The sequence below is a fragment of the Spodoptera frugiperda genome, chromosome 20 (genome assembly GCF_023101765.2).
Source record: "Spodoptera frugiperda isolate SF20-4 chromosome 20, AGI-APGP_CSIRO_Sfru_2.0, whole genome shotgun sequence".
NCBI classification, from domain to species: domain Eukaryota; kingdom Metazoa; phylum Arthropoda; class Insecta; order Lepidoptera; family Noctuidae; genus Spodoptera; species Spodoptera frugiperda.
Window position 1 is genome coordinate 8,093,992 of NC_064231.1, and position 12,933 is coordinate 8,106,924.

Sequence of the window (12,933 nt, forward strand, 5' to 3'; positions counted from 1 at the left end):
GACCTCTCCTTATCGAGTGTCTTGTAAAAGAAAATGTGTACAACTTTATCCCTTCCGCTTTACGATGTTTGTAAACTTGGGGAGGTAATGTGGAGCTCTAAAGTGCCGCATAAACCGTACCACTACAGTTTAAATAGTCGCTACTAACAGTAAATCGCTAACAGTTTACACTTAACTATTTCTTTTGAAAGTGTAAAGTTACTTCTTATACGTTCATGTGATATTAGGATACTTCGAGTTGTTAAAAAAGTTAAAAGAGTATCATTCAGCGTTTTTAAAATTACTTTGTTGAAACTATTTGATATATAGGTCTGTAAGTTAAAACTATTTTCGTAAGACTCATAAAACTTTGTCTTTAAATTCTTTTGTTTTTTACTTTTAATGCGTGCTAAGTTTTTAAAGTATTTGATCGATCTATTAAATTTGTGAGTCTCCGGAGTTCTATAATATGTTAAAAATCAACTCTATATAAATAGTATGAAAGTTGTTCTACATGTAGGTAAATAAGTTTAGTGCTCTAAGTATCCAGGGAGTTATTCTTACAAAACTTGAGTTGGAAAATAACTCTTTACTGAATAACTGCTTATAAAACTGTTATCTTCGTACTTTGCTATAATTTAGTTGTATGTATCCTATGGAGGTTAATCTCCTCACACTTTTTTTAATGGTGGAAGATCATCCATTTACTTCTCCCGCCTTGGGCGAGGCGAGAGAGAGTATCAGACTCTTTCTGACTAATAACCACCCGATTCCTACTCTTGATTTTCGAACCAGAGGTAAGTAAACCCGCTAGGTAGTCCGCAGCTCCAGAATCTCTCCTGACAGGACAGTTGGAAACTGCAATTAAAAAGATGTTTATTAAAAAGTGATGCTGTCTGGTTTCTGTCAAATGTCTAGTCTCGTAGTCTACCCTTGTGATACCCGCCCGAGGAAAAGAAGTGGTGATAAATGTATGGTATTCTGCAGTCACCATGGTAATTATACTAAGTAACTAAGTCACAGAAAAAACAAAGTGAATATAAAGTCAAACCTTAAAGTGTATAATCTTATCCTATAGCTCATAAAATACAGTTATAAAGAATAAAGAGAGGAGAAAACGCGGGTGGTGACGCAAACGCCATTTGTATTAAAGGCACATTAAATCAAAAGGCTCTTCATCAAAACCAGTATTTTAAGCTCGTTATACAGACAAAACTAAGTCTTAAAGGCACTTTGAAGCAAATTTTGGAACAAAAAGCAAATTAAATTATACCTTTTATTACTTTGGAGTAGTAGAGAGTAGGTAAGACTAATTCGAGTGATGTTTATGTATAGGAAAATCGAATTCAAAAACTACAATAATATTTCACTTGATAAGAGATTAGTCCCTGAATTTTTCTCTATAAATTCGAAATAAAGGCCACACATTCACCTGAACTCAGAATCCTTTGACTCAAAAATTAATTAAACACATATGTTTGATAATGTTTTGGTGAGAACGAATATACCTAGATGTGCGAGTGATGTAAAACCTGAATATAAATCGTTACGTCAAAATTAAAATAAAATTCGAGAAAACCTTCTATTTTAAAACCCTATGCCGAATCCGCTCTCACATGAATAGCGTTCCAACTTCATTTCTTGTACAGATACAAAGTTACATGGATCCATTTAAAACCAATTCAAACTATGTTTACTTCATGCCATACAAAACCTTTCACAGAATCGTTCAAGAAAAACTTTAGCGGGCGAAACAAACTAGTAAACAGTATACAAAGTTTGCACAAAACATAAAACTCGCGAGTGCAAGAAGAAATGTCATTACAAGCAGGGGTGAGCGTGAATTTGGCCCCTTTCCTCTTCATTTATAATATTAGCAAACTCCCGCGGAAACTTCCTTAATTAGACTCGCGTTAACCGAAACTTAATGTAAAGTACAGTCGACTTCTGCTCTTTTAAAGTCACGTAGATTCAACTTCTATAACTTATAACTCTTTTTGAGTTCGGTCCAGCGAGAAACTTTGATATCTTAGCCAACTTCTTACACTAGGTCTCGTTAAAGCCGAACTCATATATGAAGTAACGCGAATAAAAGAATCTTGTTAGGTGACTAGAGATTTCATAACACTTATTCATAAACTTTTACAAATGAAAAACGACAACAAATAGCTCTTTTGTTAAAAACAAATTGCATACTTGTAATAAGTAGTACAAGTAACTCATTCATCGGCTTTTATTACATAAGAGTGACTAAACAGTAAACACAATGTGGGTGAGACCGTTATTCTACATTCTCGATACATTTTATCAAACGTGCATTGCTAGGAGGAAGTTCCTGTTTCACGCAATAACTCAGCTGTATGAGATAATGGCATTTTCTTCGAGCTTGCTGCTAACAACGGGCAACGCTACATACGAGTAGTTAACTTTCGATCAACGATCGAATAAACTTTTATTCCAAACTATGAACATTGACACAGTTTGGAACTTTAATTCAAGGGTATATTTAGAATCCCTACCTATGTGTAAACAAGAGCACAGTCTGGATAAAGCAAATGATTTTAGTTTAAGACGACGAGTTCCAAATTAGGCCAGTTTTGCGCGTGAGTCCCAACTCATTTAAAATACGCTGAACGGGTTAATTAAGAGAACCAGCGGTGTGTGAAATTGTAAACGTATGTGAAAACATTCGGCGGTTTCTGGGAGACCACCCCTTCTGCCCTTAATAATTATTTACCTGCACCTAACTGCGTATTGGCCTTCAATTTAATTCTTATAATGGGTAAGTTATTACATAATTTCCACGGTAGAGTTCCCCTCACTAAAGTGCCGTATCTTACTGCCGCCGAAGCGTTTAGGTACACATTAAATTGATACACGGCTTCGGAAACCCGGCCTGCACATATTTTTGGTATTTATTTAACTTCGGCTTTACTTTCGTACTTTGTAGACATCTCATCAGTTGTTTTATAAAGTAGGTAAAGAAAATGAGTTTGACGATTTTCGGAGTTATGTAGGCGTACGTACTTATATATATTATTCATGGTAGCAATTCAGTCCTGAGACTGGGGTCTGATTAAGTGTCAGAAACAAAACGTTGCCCCAAAGCTCTTTAGAAAGAAACTGGACAGTGAATTGTTGAAAAGTGAACGAATTCCATTAGCGGAAGTGGAATTAAAGCCAGGCTCGCTTGATAATTTAGCTGCGAGAGAAGTAATTCATACTAACTCGTTACTCGTCGGGTGATCATGCTTTTAGATTTGGTTCAGGATTATTGTGGCTTAGCGCACAAATATATCAATTCGTAAGCGGGTCACTTAATCTTGTCAATTCTCTGATTAGCCCTCTCCGTGTCTCTTCAACCTAATTTAACCTAATAAAAGATCATTCTCAGCTGGAAGCCCATTAAGATACGTGCAGGTACTTTGTCAGGACCTGAAATTACTTAAGGAAGGTCAGAGAAATGTATAATATCATTATGACCTATAAGAGCGAAAATTTAAATAATTTGTTTCGTCTGAAATAGGGATTGTACAAAGCCAATGATATATTTCACAGCCATGCGAAATATTAAATTATTCAAATTAAATCATTGTTGAAATTACCTCGACATTTTTCACGGGATTACGTCAAACAAGCGAGTTTCCCAAAGTTTTTCTATTTGTTATGTTAGAGACGATAAATCCAATTTAGTGAATAATTCAATTAGACACGATTTAAAGCCCGAAACTTCTTATGAAGATATATATTTTCGTTCGTCTGAGAAATAATGTATCTTTTTGTCGCAGACAAATTGGTAAGTACCTACAATGTTGTCAAAGCGCGGGTGTAATTAATTATTAAAAGCGTTTTCTTATGATTATTACAACACAGAAAGGTTTTAATGTTTCAAAATAATTGTGTAGCTAATTGTATGGTTTAACAGCCAAGTTTTATTAGCACTTTCATTTTAAACATTCAAAAATAACCTACAAGTTTAGTGTTTTAAGTTTTAAGGCGTGTTTCTATTTCATATCATATTTTTTGCCCTCACTTTCGTTTTTTTCGTGATTTCTATTAGAAAACTGGTGTGAGATAAAGACTAGTCAAACATAGTTAGCAAAGAATAATGAAGAAACGTCACAAGTACGTGACAAATCATTAATTGGTGACATCACATTCGCTCAAGAATAAAAAAGAAAAAAACTTATATGAAAAAAATATTAATAATTGTACGATGAAAAGCAATATGATTTCAAAGAAACTATAAATAGTTCTAACACAGTACTTACAAAAAATAAATCGTTTATAAATTTATGTTTATATACAATAATGTGTCTCACAACAAGCCTCGTCAATCAAATTATAACGTAATACATTAAAGTGCTTTACTAACCTGTGCCTACATTTAAGAAAATAAAACTGTTATTTCACATACAACAGACATTAGATTAAAAGCGCTGTGTTAAATTAAGTAAGGAGTACGCTTCATGGAAAACAAACAAAAAAGAAAACTGTAAAAACTGAACGTAGAATGGAAAAAAAGGAACGAAGTTTCCCTTGCCCAACTATGTAAAAAAACCATGTTTGTTTTTCAACGCTCTGTGCTGTCTGCTACATCAAAGTTTCTGCGATTTTCGTCAACCAAAAATACGATGATTGATGAACCAGTGTACCCGGAAGCTATTCTGGCGTCGAGAAAAAAAAACTTTGTCTTTGGCTGGCGGATGCCGCATTGTTTTTTTTTCGGAAACAGAAGAACGCTGCGAACGAACATCTCTGCGCCGATAAATTGCTCGCACCATTGAGTTTGCACAACTCTTTATTATAGATAATAAAAAATGCGAAATAAAGGTGTTTTGTTGTTATTTAACGTAAAATTAATTTGATTCGTAATGCTTAGGTACAGCGTAATCTTAATGGTTGTTGTTTTCGTTCATTTTCATTTCATAATTGAAAAGGAATTGGAAAAAAATATCGAGTTTTATAATAAGTACCTACCTAATAATAAAAGGTGTTCCAATTTCTGCTTATTTGAATTCATGAATTACATGTGTCATTTACCTATGTAGAATGAACAGATAATTTAGAAATGGAAAAATAAGTAAGACGTTGACAAATATATTTACTTTTAATGATAAATTCTCAGTAATAAAATATCATACGAAAACATATCTCATTTAAGTACAGCAAAGTATCTAACAATGCTGCAATTTATTTACAACTAAACTTTCTCCAACTTTGATGATAGATAGGCATCTATTATTCAAATTGGAATTAATTTTAGAGTGATTCAAACGATTTCGAATATAGACTAAAGTGTCTATAAATCAGTGTTCGTCAAACTATTCTGATTTGTTTAAAAGCTTCCAAGATCAGCTTGAAAAGTTAGGTAATGTTAACAGCACTTACAAAACTAATCTGCAAGCATCGGCACTAGACACAAATGCTGGCATATATTATTCACAAGTTTGTGATTGCACAGCTATCTAAGATATCTTTGTTAGGAGACCCCTAATAGAAATATAAATCTCCAGTCCGTAGGCTGACGATTTATGGAGCCACCCAACTTACCCTTTTTATTAGTCACGTTTGCAACATGAAATTTTTTCTCTTTCCACTACTTTATCTGGGAACATCGAATATTTTTACGAAAGAGCACGGCCACAACGAAGCGAAAACCATTACAGGGCGAAAGTTATAGACCTCATAAAACAATAATGTCCCGGCGTAACTTTGAAAATGAATTTTGGCGTAAACGATGTAAAATTAATCTTAGTTTTAATGTCTACATTTTAACAACATGGCCTGTGTCAAACGTTAATTTATAGATGGCTCAATCAGGGGGATTTAAACTAAATGCGGAATTTTACCTTTAAGTGAATACCTACCTATTATAGGTACAAATATATTGTTATTTCAAATCTGTAAAAAAGTACATAGTTAATCTGTACGGTATGTAGATACGAGTACGTAGTCTCCTTGCATATTATTATGTATCTTACTTTTTTACTATCCCTAGTGTCCTACTTTTTTGAGTACTTAAGTAAAATGTATAACCATGATAATATTATCTGAATTACTAAACACTTTACTTTGTACTTAACGAACAAAGACAAAAAGAAAACATTTACGGAATGACCCATCTTGTGTCCTAATTAACAAAAAACAGGAACGAAGTGGACAGATCAAAAGAATACATCAAGAACCCATTCTAATTTAATATAAGCAGGGACGGTGAATTTGAAAGTCAAGTGTTGGTTAATGAGCCGTTTAATTATAACATTTGTTTGGTCTGTTTTCCGACCGGAGCCGGTCGAATTTATTGACAATCAGAGTGTGACACGTCCGTGGGCCACAACATTAATACGTAACACTTTTATCCCTCAACCACAGATCGTGACTGTACACTGAAACAATATTAACGATAGACAACAAACGTAAACTGTCGATTGGTGACAGAACAATTGTATAATAGATTACGTTACGTTACGTTACGTGCGAAATAAAACAACGTACACAGATCGTGAATAAAAGCAGTATAAACTCGGTACTAAAACAAAAATAAGCGAATTAAATTGGTACTTACGGTAATGAGTTTGCTCAGCAGTAAATATAGCTATTCGACGTGTGACCACAATCAGTTTTTCTACCTCTTGCCACTTAAATCACTAGAATTCACTACCATAATACAGCTCTACAAACATTTGAGAACTTAGCAAAACCTATGTATGTACATAATCAAGAACATACTTAATTGAGACTTTGACTGCCAACAAAAAACTGTTGAAGGCAAATCCACCACTATCGTCGGTCACTTTTGCCCCCATGGCGTTTAATGTGTTAACATCACTTAGGTATTTTTTTATGTTAAATGTGTGCGTGATATAAGAACAATTATCAAATGACACACTACCCAAACTTGAAAGTGTCAAAATGATTAATTTTCTCAAAGTCAACTATTACAATTTTCTTTAAAACTGTGAACTATTAATTTTAAGACTGAAAGATAAGAAAAATGAATAGTGTTTATAGAATGACTACACTAAAATCTTTCACAAATTATTAATTTAATAAAATATTAATCAAATGATACGTAGATCACTAAAATTTTATATAGTTTATTCAATAATTTTTCAACAGTCTTTAGGTAGACAGTAGTGCTGCCACAACATGTTAGGTATTTATTTCATTCATTATGAAACAGTATACGTTGGAGTCTGGCCAATGTCGGCCATGTCTACAAAACACTATCGTAAGAAAATTGACCATTCTAGGAGCCTGTGTTGATTTATGGCATGTAACTTACTACATAAATAAGTAATGAGTTAGCCAAACTAGGTCATAATAACCCAACCCAAACTAAGACCTATATAACACCTGAAAACTTATGTATAAACTATGAATTGGATAATAAAAACTTCATTATGTGTTTAACGACTTTATTATGTGTTATTTTTTATTATTTTTTCCTTTTTTCACTTACTATTGTTGTTAGATTAACTAAACAAAACGGTTTACTCACGTAAATATATTGAGAAATGCTCTACTAGTTTCGAGTCACAGAGGGACTTTTCCTCTTGAGCAGCGTGCGCAGACGCGGCGATGTCGTGCAGCCTTCTGGGTATCAGTAGATGTAGAGTCACGATGGTTATTACAAACCATTGTTATTAGTCTAGTAATGCAGTAATGAGTCCATGTTAGGCTGCGTTCGATTACCATGTTCGGCAACAAGCACAGAATTGTCAATAGCCTCATAGCATAAGCATAATCCGGAGCTGCGGACTACCTACGGATTTACAGGGCTCCGGCTCAGAAAACAGGAGCAGAAACGGTTTTTAGACAGTAAGAGTCTGACTCCCCTTTACTTCACCCAAGGCGGGAGAAGTCATTGGATGATTTTCCCCACAAAAAAAAAGCATTAGCATAAACCCTACAACAAGAGTGGAGATGGTGAAAAGAACACCTGCAGAAGTGCACCTTTAAGTGTTGTTACGGATCTAAATGCAATGTAAACTTTTTTGGTTATGAGACGAATGAATGCTAAATTTGAGAGGCCCCGATATGAGAATGAACGGTAATTTTGACTCACATATAAATTAATGTACACCTGCTTAACAATTAGGCCATAATTAAGTTCTGTTACGTTACTTAAACTAAAATTCACTTTACTCTTACCTAGATATTTCCTAGAACAGAATCAACCTTAAGTTCGCCATTTATGTTTGTATGAACGGAATAATTTAGCCGCTTTCAGTAGTTGCTATGCTACTTTACTTTGCTTACTTTCCTAACATAAAGCGAGCTATAGTAACTTGGGAACTTTAAAGTACTTTATAGCAATCTACTTAGGTATAACCCTGTATTAAATGCAGAATAAGTTACGCTAATACATATAGGTACCTAAAACTACCTATCCGACTGACTACTGACCGTCCAGCTGCAACGCAAAAGTCGCATTCAGGTTTGATTCTTGCATGAAACAAATTAATCAGTTTTTACAAATTAATTATCATAAGATCGGGTTACTTTGACCCTAGGGGGTAACTTTGACCCGAACTTTTAGACCAATGAAAAACTAATAAACGCTTTATTCTCGATTCCTATTGGTTATAGAATTTGGGTCAAAGTTACCCCCTAGGGTCTAAGAAACCCGATCTTACTGATACTCAAATTACTTTTATGAGTTTGATTGTAATTAATGTGTTGTATTTGTAAACGCATCGAAGTCGTTCGTCGCCTTTTCGACATGTTTAAAGGTAGACATTAACCTTCAGAACATTGTATTGTGTTTTATCTCAATAGTTCAAAGAATTCAGAACAAACAAATACATTACACCCGCAGTCTTCCATGGGGGTTAAGACAAGTGATTTCCCCCAATGGGGCGGGCAACATACATCATGTCGTAGCGAGCACCCATCCGTTTGCGTACCGACATGATATATTAGCAGCTGCAATATACTGCTAATTACATCTTCGGAAAATTATATTTGCTAGCTTATCAAGATGTTTCTAAACGTATGATCGGGTTATGTAGAGCTGTTAGAGGTGTAGACGTAATTAGCAATTACTTACTAAGATCGGCTGATTTATTCAGTGGTAAGATTCTCGGGTCTGGTAAAATATGATTTGGGTTTTTTTCAATCTTTTGAAAATAGCAAGGAGTGTCGAATTATGAACAGTGTATTTTTTATGTTATGTACCGGTAAACGAGCAGACATATCACCTGATGGTAAGCAATCACCGCCACCCATGGACACCTATAGTTGCCTTTTGGAGTTTAGGAATTTAAGGGTTGTTGGAGGATCGGGGACAAACAACGCAAGCGTTGTTTCACGTTGGTTTTCTTTGAGGTCGTGGTATCACTCCGGTCGAGCCGGCCCTTCCGTGCTGAAGCATGGCTCTTCCACACGTAAATGACATGGTATAGTAGTAGGCTCACCCCTTATTGCATAGGACTTGTAACATAACTGGTGATATGTAGTCACCCCTGCCCTGAAGATTATTACCTTATGTTCGATAGTTACACACCCACATAGGTAATCTATCTTTACTTGCGTTGGTACTTTAACGGCTTTTATCAAACTTCTAGGAAAGAGTTTCGAACAAAATGTTTAAAAAGTACTGAAACTAGCTTAGAGCTAAGGATGATGCTTTTTTCCTTTCTTTAGCTTTACCATTACTTAACTATATAATGGGAAGCGTCACTAGGCACTTTGGTTCACAGCTGGTACTTTCTCCTTTACAAGGTTTCAATGTTATCAGACCATCGATATTAAATTTTGATATTTTCAGTTAAGTCGTTGGAATTATGTGAAATAATACTTGTTGATAAGTATTATATATTTCCAATAAGTTTGCAAGTGTTTCCTCAGACGAATAAGGCAGGGACAGAGCTTTATGTAAATATTGGAAAATTCATTGAATTTATATTGTATCACATAATTTAACTACTTTGTTTATAAGACTTATGAAGAGAGAGCATTCCTAGCACAGGTATCTCATATAGGTACTTAAATGTTTAAGAATTGAAATTGAAACGTATTTTATTTTTCAATAATTATCCAAACAAGCAAAAATGTATCAAAGATACATCAATTTATTTCATCCAAATATACGAGAATTTTCCTACATCTCCGACAGTGACACAACACATGACAGTTCTATTTTTGTTCAAAAAAACAAGCACAAACACGCATAGAGCAACATACAACATACAAAACACAAACGATATCCGTATAAAACGTCAATAAAAATCTGATTCCGGAGCGCGATGCCTACAACAAAGTAAAATTACTGCGAGGCAATTGACATGCGGATATGGAAATAAGATGAAGGAACACTCATTCATCCACACGTCCGCACTCATATCCCTTGCCGTTGCTTATGTACCGTCTCTTGCGAACCTTACGACACGACCTTGCTCTTTGTTCACATACCCTCATATTATGAGCTCCTTCATTTTGAAAGGCAGTTCGTTATCCACGAGTTATTCTGATTCAAACTTGTATAGGTTAATGCAAAAGAGGATGTAAGGATCCCAAGGCTCGTTTATATGTTGCCAGCATTACAAAGAAGGTGGTAGACTGACTACTTTTTTTTCGAATTTTGAATATTCAAATCCGACTTCAGGTAAAATGCACTTTGTATAGGTACGTTTTAAGACAATCAACTATCGTTTTGGTGATTACAGTTGTATAAGTAACAATAATTTTTAGATACCAGTGATATAAATAACGAGGCTTTAAACTGCGGAAGTGTTTAACGATCAATCCAAATTATATTCCACAACGACTAAGCATTTTTCCATGCCGACGTAAATGTCTGTCGGCACAAATGTAATCAATTTTACTATAGATCAAACCATGTCATCAATCTAGACACAAAAGAAGTTCAAGGTTCACAAAGTTCCAAGTGAGGAGCACTGGACAAACTTGCCTTGACCTATGACATCGAGTCTTATTCAATCTGAGGAAGGGGCTCGCGGAAACAACAGTAATTCCTTTAAAACTTTGAAAGCAAGAACTAAGACGCTATTTTCTCCGTGGGACTACAGTAATGGTTCGCTGAAATGTTTATAGCGCTCGCTTCGCGTCCTACGAGCCTGAAACAAATCTCAGATCGCAATAAATCGTGTTCAGTAGGTACATACTGAGATTTATTCTTTGATTAGCGTCTCTGTATTCACCAAATACGAACACAACAGAAATCGGGAACAACAGTACCATACGCAGATATCACCTACTTACATTGTCATTTAAATAGACTGTGTGTTCCCTTATTAATAAACCATTGTACGAGAAATTGTCAACCTTCGAGCTAATATTTCCGTTTAAGTATTTTCTACTTTTTCATGTTGTTGCTTAAGTAAAAATGAACCCATCTTAATCTTAAGCTGTCTACCCGGGATAAAATAAATTGGCTAAGAGACTGATCCTCATTTCCTATTCAAGATTTTATAAAATGAGACATAAAAAATTCCGAGAGCCAACTGAAACATCAAAATGCATAACTTTAAAGGACTGCGTCGCAGCGGAGTGGTTACGTGGCGGATAGACGATTTATCATCTTGGTAGATATATCCTGGAACATGAATCTACTTACTTGATACATTGTCTGATGTCTCCCTTCTGTCATACGTAACATACGAAGGCAATAGCGGTAAGCACCGAGGATTGATTAAACCTTAATCAAGCAGGACGGTGAGACGCTGCTAATGTAGATAATAAAATCTTCACTCTACTACAATTCAACTTCCTTAGGGAAATCAGGTTTCCTCCGTCTAACCTCTGCATTAAAGCAGTCAGCGAGATATACTTTACTGTAGATATAAGTCGAAAAATCTAATTAATCTACTTACTTATAATATCTACAACAATGGTTCTCTTTTCATAACCAAGGCTTTACGTTCTTAGCAATAATACAGGTAGACTACTGTTCGGTTATCGATAGGTAGGTAGGTAGGTTCAATGACGTAATAGCAATGGCACCAACACGAAGCCAGGACGAGTCTCTCACTTAAAAAAACTCAATAAAAGCATTTAATTTCACGTTAAACGTCATTCAATATAAAACAAATGCAAAACGAGTATTGTGCCGACAAATTCCCGTAGAATAACATCACAGCACTTAGAACTTTATGTCGACTGCGTAGCGAATTGAATAGCGTGTCAAGCTCTCTCGAGATAGTTCCGATGTTTACGTTTAATCAGCTCGTGGCTAGAATGTTTGATTTATACAAACTTGGTCCACTAGGTACTGTTCGATTCTGAATGACAGTTCACTATTTCTGTATTTATAGAAACAATACCTTTCAACTCGTGCGATCTAAATGTTTGAACATTGTTTTTTTTTAGCTTTTTCTGCTCTGACTTGTATATGTAGATAAAATTAGGTAGACTACAAACAAGAAGCTCAAAGAGGTACCTATCTGCTTACATATGTTTCTAAATGATTTAAATCGTAGGTGCGTGGGTGTTTTACGTAGGTGTTCCAGTAGCTACAGTCTCTCGTAATATCATAGAGATGGAGAATTTCCAATTGAAATCCACAAGGAAAATTCTGAATCTAACTCAGAATACAACATCATGCTCCCTTAGTACGAGTTCCTGTACTTAGTGTGTTCATACTAAAGGTGTAAAGTATAGCACATGCGATCACTAAAAAGCAGTATTAGGTAGTCAGTAAGAGTCTGACACTGTCTCACTCTCTCCTTACCCAAGGCGAGAGAAGGCAATGTATAATTTTCCACCCTCAAAAAAAATATAATAAAACGTTTCTAATATAAAATGAATGAAACGCGACCTTGCAATATGTTGATGATGGTGAAAACTAATTAAAATGGTAATCTAGCTCCACTTTCAAGCTTGCTAAAACAGTGTTCAGAACAAACATATCAAGGTACGTAACTGAAAACGCGGTGCTGAAGCAATCAGCTTGCAGCGGTTGTCACGTACCACAGAAACATTGTCTCA